This window comes from Panthera leo, chromosome D4 (genome assembly GCF_018350215.1).
Source record: "Panthera leo isolate Ple1 chromosome D4, P.leo_Ple1_pat1.1, whole genome shotgun sequence".
Lineage (NCBI taxonomy): Eukaryota > Metazoa > Chordata > Mammalia > Carnivora > Felidae > Panthera > Panthera leo.
Window position 1 is genome coordinate 83,045,168 of NC_056691.1, and position 12,009 is coordinate 83,057,176.

At 54.6% G+C, this 12,009-nt stretch overlaps 1 protein-coding gene across 1 annotated transcript in view; it reads left to right on the forward strand.

Annotated features, from left to right (window-relative positions):
* The first annotated feature begins 767 nt into the window (after nt 1-767).
* The window catches only part of NEK6 (NIMA related kinase 6), an 85,532-nt gene continuing 74,290 nt past the window's right edge, over nt 768-12,009 (forward strand). Inside the window, exon 1 of the mRNA XM_042912748.1 lies at nt 768-827. The gene's annotated coding sequence lies outside the window, so the exon portion shown is untranslated. The remainder of the gene's footprint in view (nt 828-12,009) is intronic.

Below are 12,009 nucleotides of genomic sequence, written 5' to 3' on the forward strand. Positions count from 1 at the left end.
GCGTCCCCTCTGGGGATGGGGGGTGGGGTGGGGGAGACGGGTTCCCTTAGGAAGTGAAGCAGGGAACTGAGCAGCAACCTTTGGGGCCCCATGGAGACTCTGTCTCCTAAGCATTCATTAGTAGAGCCTTCTCCCAGAAAGCTCTGCACATTGACTCTTACTAGTCCTGGGGTCCGCAGGAAGTGGGGAGCTCCAGATGAGGAGATGTTGGCACTTTGAGGGCAGGGAGCAGCACCTTCGCCACATCAAGATATCCTTGGAGCCTACCTCAGTGCCCACATTCAGTAGGCGCACAATAAGCGCTGGTTGACTGGCCAGTATGCCCAGGGCCGTGAAGGGAGCAACGTTAGGTGATGCGTACACAAGAATAGATGGGAGGGGTCCACGAGTCCTCTGATCGCGGACCCTAATCCTAAACGTCTAGAACCCGAGGAGGGGTGGAGGGGAGTCTGCTGGGCCTGACTCGCTGTGAGAGTTTGGGCCTCAGTTTCCCCATCTTTGAAGTAGGGCGCGGGGTGCGGCTCGGCCGAGCGGATCACCCGCGGTCAAAGCGGCTCGGGGGCGCGGAGCGGTCCCGGCGCCGGGCGGTAGCCGCGGGGCGCCCCCCGGGCCAGCGTGGCGGCAGCGCGCACGAGCGCAGGGGGCGGCGCGGCCCCGCGGTGGGGAGGGGCGGGAGCGCGCGCGGGCCCGCGCAGGCGGCGGCGGAACCGAGCGGACGGGCGTGCGGCCGCGGCGCCGCCGACTCGTGTGGGACCCTCCGCTCCGGCCGGCCGCCCGCCGGGCCGCGCGCCGCTCTTCCCGCCGGCAGCCGAGCCGCCCGCGCGCCGGTGAGTGGCCTGGGGCCGGGGCCCGGCGGGATCGGGCCGGGGAAGGGGCGGGGGCCGGGCGGCGGGGCAGTCACCCGCAGCCGGGCCGAGGGGGGTGCGCGTGCTCGCGCGCGCGGCCGCGACTCGGCGGGGGACGGCGGGCGGGGGTGTACGCGGGAGGCCGGGACGCGAGGGTACGCGAGAGCCCGAGTGTGTCGGCGGCCGTGCGTCCGAGCGTGCGTGGGCGGCGTGTGTCCGTCTGCCCCTCGGGGTGTGCGCCCGAGTGTGCGCGTGCACGGCGGAGGGTCTGGGTGGTGGGGTTTGCGGTGAAGGAGTGCGGGGGACGCGCGCGTGGCTCCCTTTTGGACGTTTATTGTTTACTGTTTGCCAAGGAGTGTGCCAAGCGCTTCACGTGGGATCCCATTTTTGTGAAGGAGTTGTGTGGGTTCGGGGAGTACGTGCGCGCACGTGTGTGAGCGTTCACAAGTGGTTTCTGTGTGCATTTGTGAGCCTTTGAGGACTAAAGTGTACAGACGTGCGTGTGGATGTGTATTTTGTGTCCGGGAGTGTGGGAGTGTGTTTATTATGGAGGCCGAGGGCCCCCCTTGGCACCCACACGGCGTTTTGCATGATGCGTCAGCCCCTGGCCCCGATGCCAGGGAGCCCATGGGGAGAAGTAGGCCAGGGGTGGGCACCTGGTGGGTGCTGGGCCTTGTGTGGTGAATGAGGGCCAGCGGTCAGACCGGTGGAGCCAGGCTGGGCCTGGCAGAGAGGGAAGCCTCAGAGCCAGGCGTTGGTGGGGCCCGCTGGCGGGACCCTGCATGGGGCCCCCCCGGTGCCCAGGCTGGGCTGGCGCTATGGTGGGTCTGGCAGAGCCACTTGGCCTGGTGTCGGAGGACTTGTGTTCACTTCTTCCTAAATACTCTTTCTGGGTCTCCTGGCTTTGTTCTCGCCCCTCTCCGGCCCTGGCAGATTTTAACCTTTCCCCTGTGCCTGGGGGACCTGACCCTGGGGAGACTAGGGGTCCCAGGATACTAGCCTGTGTATCCGGGGGTCTCTCTGTCTCTGCTTACTCTGCTAAGTAGATGAATACTCGTCCAGTTGATCCATTTGTTGAGCCTGGGCTCCAAGCGTGAGTCCCCAAAACAGTAAGAAACAGCACAGCACGCTTGGGATGCTGGTTTCCAAGGTCTGTCCTGCAGCTTTGAGGGACGGTTTTTTGGGGGGGCTTTAGAAATGTTGAACATCTCTGCCGTTGAAGGTCTCAATTGCTTCAAGGCCAACTTTAGAAACTCCGGAGCGCCCTAGTTCCCCTGCGTTTTCAGAACTCAGCTTGCCTCTCTGAGGGGAAAATGTCGTGCGCAGGCAAATCTTGGAGGCACATTTAAAAATCCGTAGTGTTAATGGAAGAAGAATTTCATTGAAAGGGATGTAGAGCCGGCTGGAAGCGCCCGTTCCCCAAGCAGCAGCTTACAGAGTGAACTTTGGACGTCTCTTTTAGCAAACAAAACCTGGAAGGAAACAAAAAGACCCACATTCTTTTTCTTTTTTGTCCTAAAAAAAAGACCCAAAAAACGAAGAAAACACCTTCTGGGTTTGCTGGAAATGCTGCCTCTCCTTCTCCCCTCAAGGCCAGGCCCTGCCTCCATCCCCCACCCCCAAATAAAATATGCCTGTGGGGAGCTGCAGATGAGTCACTCCCTGGCAGAGAGCCCCACGGGCAAACATTTGGGAAGGTTCTTGCCTAACTTCCCAGAAGAAAAGGCCCAGGATTTAAAATGGTCCCTGTGGTTTGTCAGCCACTGCCGTCCCAGTCTACTTCGGAAATGACTAAAAAGTAGTTTCTGTCCTCACAAAACAAAGTCTCAGACTGAAGCGGTGGCCCAGGTTGGTCTGGGCTTGGGGTTTCAAGAGGGTTTGAAGAATCAAAGCTCCTGGTTTTGCCCGGTGGCGTTTCCCGTGGCTCCGAGCAAGGAGGGGGCAGGGGAGGGGGAAAGGAAGCCATGCTCATGGAGCCCCTACGGTGCCCTGATCACAGTTGTGCCACAGAGAGGTCGAGGCTGTGTCCTGGGACTGCTGAAAGGAGGTGGAGGCAGGATCCTGTCACCTGCCCGACTTCAGGCCTGTCCTCTGAAGGTGCCGCACAGGGTGCTCGGTGTTTTCACACATCTATTCATTTAACCTTCACGAGGATGTAGGGGGTTATTATCTCCATTTTACAGATGAGGTAACTGAGGCTCAAAGAGATGAAACGACGTGCATAATTTTCTGTAGGTAGCGCTGCAATTAGGGGCCACCATTTATTGAGGGTCTCCTGTGTGCCAGGCACGATACTGAAAGCTTTAGGCTTATTTCCCTCAATCCACTCAGCAACACTATGAGATGGGAACTATCTGAATGCTTAAAACTTTTTTTTTTTTTGAGAGAGAGAGAGAGAGAGAGAGAACACACATTTGTGCAGGGGAGGGGAAGAGGGAGAGACATAGAGAATCTTAGGCGGGCTCCACGCTCAGCATGCAGCCTGACAACACAAGGCTCAATCCCACGACCCTGGGATCATGACCTAAGCTGAAATCAAGAGTTGGACCCACAATCGACGGAGCCACCCAGGCACCCTTAGATGGGAACTATCTTGATGCCCATTTTACAGGAAACTGGGGACACAGATTAAATAATGTGCCGAGGATCGTGGACTGCCACGCGGTTGACCCTGGAGTTGAATTCAGGCTGGTCTGGGCAGAGCCAGCACTCTTCCCACTGGACCTGGAAAGTAATGGTCACTGTCTTCCAGGTTCCTTCAGGGCTGGGTTTGTCGGCCGGCTCCAGCCTTCCAGGACAGGGCTTCCTGAAGGTGCTGCCCTCCTTCCTTGTCCACTCTTGCCCTTCTGCTGTGGATGACCCACGCCCAGGGCCAGGACTGTCAGAGAGAAAGGTCTACGGTTCACATTTTTTTCTTTGCTCATGAAGTGCCAAAGATTGGTTTCAGAAGGGAAGTGTCAAAACAATTGTCGAAAAGAGAAGAATATTCCCTTCCTCTTCTCGGGTCAGACCAAGCAAGGGAGTTAACGGGTGGGGAGTGGAGGACCCTGGTGAGTCATCCGAGATTAAACATGGGTTGGCATCTCTGGGCCTGTGTGGGGAGGGAGCAAGCTGGGGCACTGCCCTCAGGCAGAGCCCAGTGCTGGACCCCCAGTGATGGCGCGTTACCCCCAGGGCCCCGACTCCCAATGCTGAATACCTGACACCAGGATCATTTCCATGTAGGCTGCTTGTCACTTGCCATTTTAGCCCCGTGCCTGTCTCTCTTCCTTGTTCGTTTTCCTTTTTATCACGGTTTATACTATGCTGTTCTTGAAAGGAATGTTGTGCGTGCGGACCTGTGCCGCTTGGGGTGTGTGGGGCCCCTGCAAGTGTCCTTTGATGTTGGGAAGGAAAAGGCATTCCTCTCCCTTCTGAGCGTGTTCTGCACATTGATGAACATTTGCAAATTGCTTTGAGATGCGTTAATTTAAGGTGTGAAATAATAGATCTTGTGCGAAGGCTCAGCCACATTTCTGGCATTGATGGATTTCTCTCCCGTCTGGCCTGCGATTTGGGGAGGTAAAAATAGTCCTTGTTCCTACATTTTTATCTTTATTTATTTATTTATTTAGTTTTGCTGATGTCATTCTTAGGAAGCGGTGTGCACATACCACGGGCCTTTCTTTTGGCCATCACTTCGGATGGTTGCCAGAATGCTGATGACCAGAATGTGGAGCTTTGGGGAGCAAGGCTGCTCCTGGCATGTGTGTGGGGCGTCATCTGGGGTGGTCTGAGCACCTCCCGGGGGGTCTGTGAAATGGCTTCTAAATGAGTGGGTGGTAGATGATGACCAGGATTGGCCAAAGATCTTCGGTGGCTTTTTGGTATGTGACCATCTTCTAATGTCTGACTTTTGGGTAGTGGCAAGATGGCCTTTGGAGAAAAGGTTTTATGTTTTATGTTTATTTTTTTTTTAGACTTGTATTTTTTTAAGTTAAGCTGTATGCCCATTGTGGAGCTTGAACTCACGACCCCGAGATCAAGAGTCAGACGTTCTACCGACTGAGCCAGCCATGTGCCCCGAAAATATTTTTATTTTAAAAAGAAAAAAATCAGGTCAGTGGCTTCACCCATTCTTGTCTGAGTTGGGTGACATACTCTCAGTCTCTTCGTTTGGCCCAGACTGAATTAAACCAACAGCCTTCTCAGACTCAGCTTCCAGACAGGAGCGGACATTGGGGCAAATCAGTTGGTGGTGTAATTTCCTGTGACGTTCAATTTGGGAACTTGAACGTGGAGTGTGATCTAGCAGTTTGACATCTGTCCTTCCAACGGACTTGCTTGTGTGGAAACAGACCCACACATACAGCCTCTGCTGTGTTGTCTCCAATTCTGGATTTTTCCACAGACGACTGCTCGGGTGGTCTGGTGGCAAAGGCCCGGTCTTCTGGCTGGGCCTCTTGGCATCCACCAGCAGGATCGCCGCACCCCAAACCCAACTGGTTGCTTTGGCTGGATTCTGGGGGACGGACGAGCGAGGGGCCAGCCGAATTGAAAGGTGGTGCAGTTGGGATCTGAAATGCATTCAGTTCCAGCCGCCTTGATCCGCATGGAGCCGATCTTTCTTTCTCTTAGACATCTGTGTGATGGTGACCTCATAGAAGAGAAAAAGGGGCTTTATGTAGGAATTCCATAGAGTGTGAAGGAATTTCTGCAGGGGAAGGGGGAGGGAAGCTGCCATTGAGAGCCTGCGGTTCTGCATTTCCTCGAGTTGTTGAAGCCCCACACTTCAAAATTAGGCTGGGGGTGGGGCAGTGCTTGACCTTGACAAACGGAGCTGGCGCCTTAGAGGAGAGCTCCCCAAAGCCCCCAAGTTGTAGTTGAGGATATGGGGTTGGCCCCTCAGAGCCCTTGTCACTGCAGGTGAGTGGCAGACTTGGAATTTGTCTACCACCCCTCTCCCCGAGGGCTGCCCTGCCTTGTTCCTTCTTGTCCCCAAAGTCTTTGAAACTGGGAGTTGTCAGGAAGAGACGTGCAAAGGGGTACCCGTTGCCTTGCAAATGACCTTCAGCTCTGGTGAGTCCAGAGCAGTCCAGAGAAGAACCACACGCCCATTTTACAGAATGAAGACTGGGGCCCAAGGAGGGGAAGGCACTAACCCACGATCACATTAAGGACCTGAGCTTTGGCACCAAATGGAGCGAGGTGGGAGTCCCAGAGCAAGCCATTCACCTCCCGGAGCCTCAGTTTCCCCCACTGGGGAACAGAGACAATATCAGGACCTCATGACATTTGAGGGAAGAACTATAGGAAACAATGGATATAAACCCCTCAGCACATGGGTGGCACCCCGGAAGTGCTACCCCGAGATTTTATGGGAGGTGAGGAAACTAGTTGTTTCCTAGGGTCACCGGGCCGGGGTCACTGGGCCAGGAAGGTTGTTTCTCTGTCCGGAGCATTTTCAGCGCCCCTGCCTACTGAGGCCCTAAATGAGGCTGAAAGCGGTGTCAGGGGCCGCTGAAGCACTTCCCCGTGATCATGACCCTCAAAATAGACCGGGAAGAGACGCGCGGTTTGGACCGAGGCGGGCTTTAAGTCCGGGTGCTCTGGGCGGCCCAGGAAAACGTGTAGAAGTCAGTGTCTTGTGCTGCCCTCCGCGCCCCCCCCCCCCCACGAGGCTCGGAAAGGGAGCCTTATAAGGTTTTGACGCGTCCTCTTGGAGTCGGAGGGTCTCGGGAGGCCCCGAGAGCTGCGTCAGCCACAGTGTGTTATTAAGCAAGGCAGATGTTTTGTTAATTATTTACACAGCGTCGGGCCCCATCAGAGGTCTGTGCTGACAGAAGCGGCTGTCACAGCCCCGGGCCCGGGGGCAGGGAGCCCTCGCGGAGGGTCCGCACAGCGAGGCCCCGGGCCCCGGGTGGGGGCGGGGAGAGGCCGTGCGTGTTTGGCGCTCCCTCCTAAGCCATTTGGGGTTCTGTCGGGCTGGCTTGTCCCTAAGGGGGGGCGGTCCTTGTCCCACGGAAGTGGCCGCCCCTCCTGAGGCAGCTTCGATGGGCCGCAAACGCTCTTCACACCTGAGACCCTGCCCTGCTGTGTGTGGTGAGGGGAGAGCCTCAGCGGGCTCCGGAGCCACCTTGGAATATTGCACCTCTACTCCCTCATCAGGAAAATGGGCCAGTAGCACCAGGCTTGAGGCCCTTGATTCTTGGACACTGTTTGGCAGGGAGGAGGGTGAGGGGGGGACTTGCCTTAGAAATCCAACTTTAGGGCGCCTGGGTGGCTCAGTCGGTTAAACGACCCCCTCTTGATTTCGGGTCAGGTCACCGTCTCGCGGTTTGTGATTTCGAGCCCCGCGTGGGGCTCTGCGCTGACAGTGCTGAGCCTGCTTGGGATTCTCTGTTTTCAGCTCTCTCTGCCCCTCCTCCCTCTCAAAAAATGAATAAATAAACATTAAAAAAAAAAAGAGGGACGCCTGGGTGACTCCATCGGTTAAGCGTCTGACCTCAGCTCAGGTCAGGATCTCGAGGTTCCTGAGTTCGAGCCCCTCGTCGGGCTCTGTGCTGACAGCTCAGAGCCTGGAGCCCGCTTCGGATTCTGTGTCTCCCTCTCTCTCTCTGCCCCTCCTCTGCTCACGCTCTGCCTCTGTCTCTCAAAAATGAATAAACTTCCAAAAACAGTTAAAAAAAAAAAAAAAGAAATCCAACGTTAGAACCAGAATTGTGAAAAGAAAGGGGTCTGGGATCAGAGCCTTCCCTGGAGGGTCACCAAGGGAGAGGGACTCTAGCTGGGGGGGAGGGGGGGTTGTTGCACAGGGCAGACCTGTCTTCCCACAGCACTAACCCCGTTACCCGTTTTACATAAGGAGGCTTTGCACAGGAGTCATTTTAAGAAAAGATTCTCGGGGCGCCTGGTTGGCTCAGTCGGTTAAGCGTCCGACTTCGGCTCAGGTCATGATCTCACAGTCTGTGAGTTCGAGCCCCGCATTGGGCTCTGTGCTGACAGCTCAGAGCCTGGAGCCTTTTTCAGATTCTCTGTCTCCCTCTCTCTGACCCTCCCCTGTTCGTGCTCTGTCTCTCTCTGTCTCAAAATAAATAAACGTTAAAAAAAAAAAAAAAAGAAAAGATTCTCATATGAAACATCCATGATCTATAAGTCCATGTGGGGACAGAAAGCAGATTGGTGGTTACCAGGGGCTGAGGGAGGGGAGCATGGGGAACTACCACTTAATGGGTACAGGGTTTCCTTTTGCGTGATGACAGTGTTTCCGAACCAGAGAGAGGTGGTGGTTGCATAACACTGTGAATGTGCTAAACGCCACCGAATTGGTCACTTCAGAACGGTCAACTTTATGTTACGTGCAAAAAATGTTCACAAGGTTCCGATGCTTAAAAATAAAAGCATGAAAGCCTCTCATTTTACAGATGGGGAGACTGAGGCCCCGAGAGACTGTGACCAGTTTCCAAGGTCATGGATGCTGTCCTGCTTCTCAGGCCAAGGCTCTGGTCATGGTGCTTGAGCCTGGGCTGTGGGCGAGGAGTCCGATGCAGAAACACAGACCCGTTCACGGTCGTGCGGGTGGAGTGGACTCTGGTTAACCAGACCCGCCTGTGCCGGCTGGTATGCGGCCGTCCGTTCACTCATCGATTCGAGTAATACATCCCAATGTCTGGGTCAGGCCTTATTCTGGGAGCTGGGTCCCAGAGACCCTCTCAGGGCCCCACCCCACAGCCTCTAACAACCTGGTAAGGACAGGGGTTGTGTCACGAGCTCCTCTGGGTGCTGGTGAACATCTGCAGTAGGCATCTTTCCGGGGCTCGTTCTCTGGGGAAGCAGGAACCCTTTCCAGGAGGGAGGACATCCGAGCCAGCCTTGAGGGAAACGCGAGGTTTGCCTGGAGGTCTCAGAGGGCTGGGGTGAAGGGCAGGTAGACCACAGGGTGAGTGGGTGGGTGGGCTGTGGGATGGGGTCGTGGGCTGTGGGCAGACCCCCAGCAGTGTGAAATCAGAGACCTCTGCCACTTCCCCAGCTCTTGACCCCTTCCATAGACCTGGCACCTACTGTATGCGTCATTCCGTTCTAACCCTTTACGTGGATTTTTTTTTAAACGTTTATTTTATTTTTGAGAGGCAGAGCAAGAGAGAGCATGAGCATGGGAGGGGTAGAGAGAGAGAGAGGGAGACACAGAATCTGAAGCAGGCTCCAGGCTCTGAGCTGTCAGCACAGAGCCCAACGTGGGGCTCGAACCCACGGACCACGAGACTGTGACCTGAGCCGAAGTCGGACGCTTAACTGACTGAGCCACCCAGGCGCCCCATCCTTTACGAGGATTAACTCATTTGGTCCTCCCAGTAGTTCTCTGATGTAGATGTCATTATGCCCACTGTGTGGACGAAGAAACAGACACTGAGAATCCAGGATATATGTGGTTAGTTGATTACTATCAGCATGTGTGCTGGATGGAAGCCGGCCGCATCGGGGTCTGGTCTGCAGAGTCAGAGGGCAGAGGCTGCCATCTGGAAGTGCCTGTCATGTGGGCTGTGAGTTGGTGGCCAGGTCCAGGGCCTGGGAGAGGGCCTCCTAGGCAGCTGGAAGGAACAGCACGTGGCAAGGAGCAAATGGTGGGAAAAGACACTGCTGCGGCCTGCGGGACCTTAGCGGGGGGCGGGGGGGGGCGCACTTTATTGGAAGGGCAGTGGGGCTCTGCTCCCTCTGCAGCCTCGCTGCTCAGCAGTGTTTCTTTTGCTTGCTACGCTCCAGCCATGTGGCCTCCTTAAACCTTTCCTCAGACGGGTCAAGCAGATACTGCCCTCTGTCCCCTCTTCCTGAAATCCTCCCCCTCCCCCCCCCCCCCGCCCCAGTGTTCCCCTGACTTGCTCCTAGCCTTCATTGAGGACACCACAAAAGTCACTTCTCCAAAGTGACCCTGTTATCCCCATCCTGTCAAAATGAGTCCCTCACTCCTTTACTCCTCTTTCCCTGACCTGGCCTTATTTTTCTTCGGGACCCCTACCCCTTCCTGATTTCCTGTGTTTGTTGTTTCCCTCCCAGACTGGAACGTAAGCTCCATGAGGGTAAGACTTGACCTGCGAACCACCACTGTATCCCCCGTGCCCAGCACTAGGCCTGGCACGTAGTCGGTGCTCAATGGGTATTTACTGAATGAATGGAAAGTTTCAAGTGGGCAAGTGGCAGGATCCTTGAACAGTGTCTGTGTGGAGTTGCTAAACCTGTTAGCAAACTTTGCTTCTCCCAGTGGACAGACAAGGGCTGAGTTGTGTCCAGCTGACCCTTCTCTGTTCAGAAGAGGTTTCTTAGAGAAAGGCTCAAATTATTCCAAGGGAGAAACCTACACTTATAGAGGGCTTGTACCTCCCAGAGTTATTGGGGTCTTTTTCTTTGCTCCTTCTCTGCAGGGGCCATTCTTGATGCCCGTATGGGAGCAGCTTTGGGTTGGACTGAGTGGGTGCATGTCTTAAAGCTACATTTTTTATCAGGCATACTTCTTTTTCTCAGAGCACATATCTTTTGGGGTTCGCTTAGGGAAAGGGAGGTGTTTAACCTTCCCAAGCCACCTCTGGGCACAGACACTGCTGTGCAGCAAATGAGCAGAGCCCACAGTTCACCCAGCCCAGAAAACGGGGGGTTGGGAGTTGAAAGAGGAAGTGATTCCCTAGCTGGTGTGGCCTTGGCAGGCCACCAGGGTGGGTGCCCAGATTGCGGGACCACCGGGGACCACATGGCGACATACAGGGAGCTGGGGGAGAGGGAGCCCACCCGTACGTTTGGCGGGTCCGGCCGAGTCCAGCCGGATTTAGTTACACTAGCATCTCGAGTGCAGACTTGGTGTGCCTGACTCAGTGTGTATGCATTTCCTTCGTTCATCTCCCCCAGGAATTTTGGTGGCCTTTTGTGTTTGTTTTAAATGCCAGCCTCCTCAGCTAACCCAAGAGGAAATGAAGACTGGATTTTTCTCTGTGGAGAGGCTGGGGACAAGGGTGAGGGCTGCCCACTCTTAATGGTGACAGCACAGCATCTGGGAACTAATGCACAGAAAATACTTGTACTTCAAGCTAACAACTTTGGTTTGCACATGCTTTTGTGGCATCCCAGGCCTTCAGATATCACCCATCTAGAGCTTAGGCACATGATGAGCACAGTTTCCAAACTCTCAAAAGGGCAGTGGTCTGTACAAGCATTTTAGTGACATTTGGGGACAAGAGAGGCAGTGTGGAAGATGCTCTTTGGTCGCTAGTATGTAAGAAGTTCATGGATGCTTGAACGGCTTACGGGGCGGCATCTTTGAAATTGCACAGTGCTGAAAATTCTAGGACATATGGTCACTGTGATGTGCTAATGTTAGCAATCGAGATATTTAATTACCCAGAAAAAAACCCTTTGCCTATCCACTACGGGTTACTGGAGAGCCTTTATTTCTCAGGAGGAAGGTCTCACACTGTGTAATCCGGACCAGCAGACAGGGAGTCATTATCCCTCATTAATTTATTAGCTAATTAAGTGATTTATCTGGTCATGCGTTATTCTTTCCATTGCTGTTCATTGGCAACATTTGCCGGGTCCCACTCTGTGCCTGGACTGGTGCTGGGCACTGGGGACAGAATGAAACAGAAGAGCAAATGTTACCGAATCCCCGCTGGGTGCCAGCCCACTGGGTTGTGGTGTGGGCTACAGGTGAATTCATTTCCCTGTGGTCGTTTACTGAGCACCTACTATGCACAGACCCATAGAGATGCCGAATGAAAATGATCCAGTGCCTTGTGGTTTGAACTCTCACTGCATTTTGATGGGGTCTTTTGGTCCTGGCCCCCCGCTTCCTGTGGCAAATCCAGCCAGCCACCGTTCACAGGCCCTGGAATGAACCAGAAACAATCCAGATGCCCCAGGAACCGACGTGAGAACAAGGCATCTCCTTCACACGTTGCGTCTCAGTTCCGCATCTTGCCGCCACCCAGCATTTTGAGACAGAATGTGAGATCTCGTGGTTGGCTAAATACATAAATATTTTATGTCTCGATATTCTGAAAACGAAGCCCAAATGTGCAGAACTGCAGCACATCAGTGCTATAGATCATATGTTATAATAATCTGATGACATGTTGTTTAAATATTTATGGACTGATGCGCCGTGACAATGGGGGGAGAGTGTAGTCTTGGAGCAGAGTCG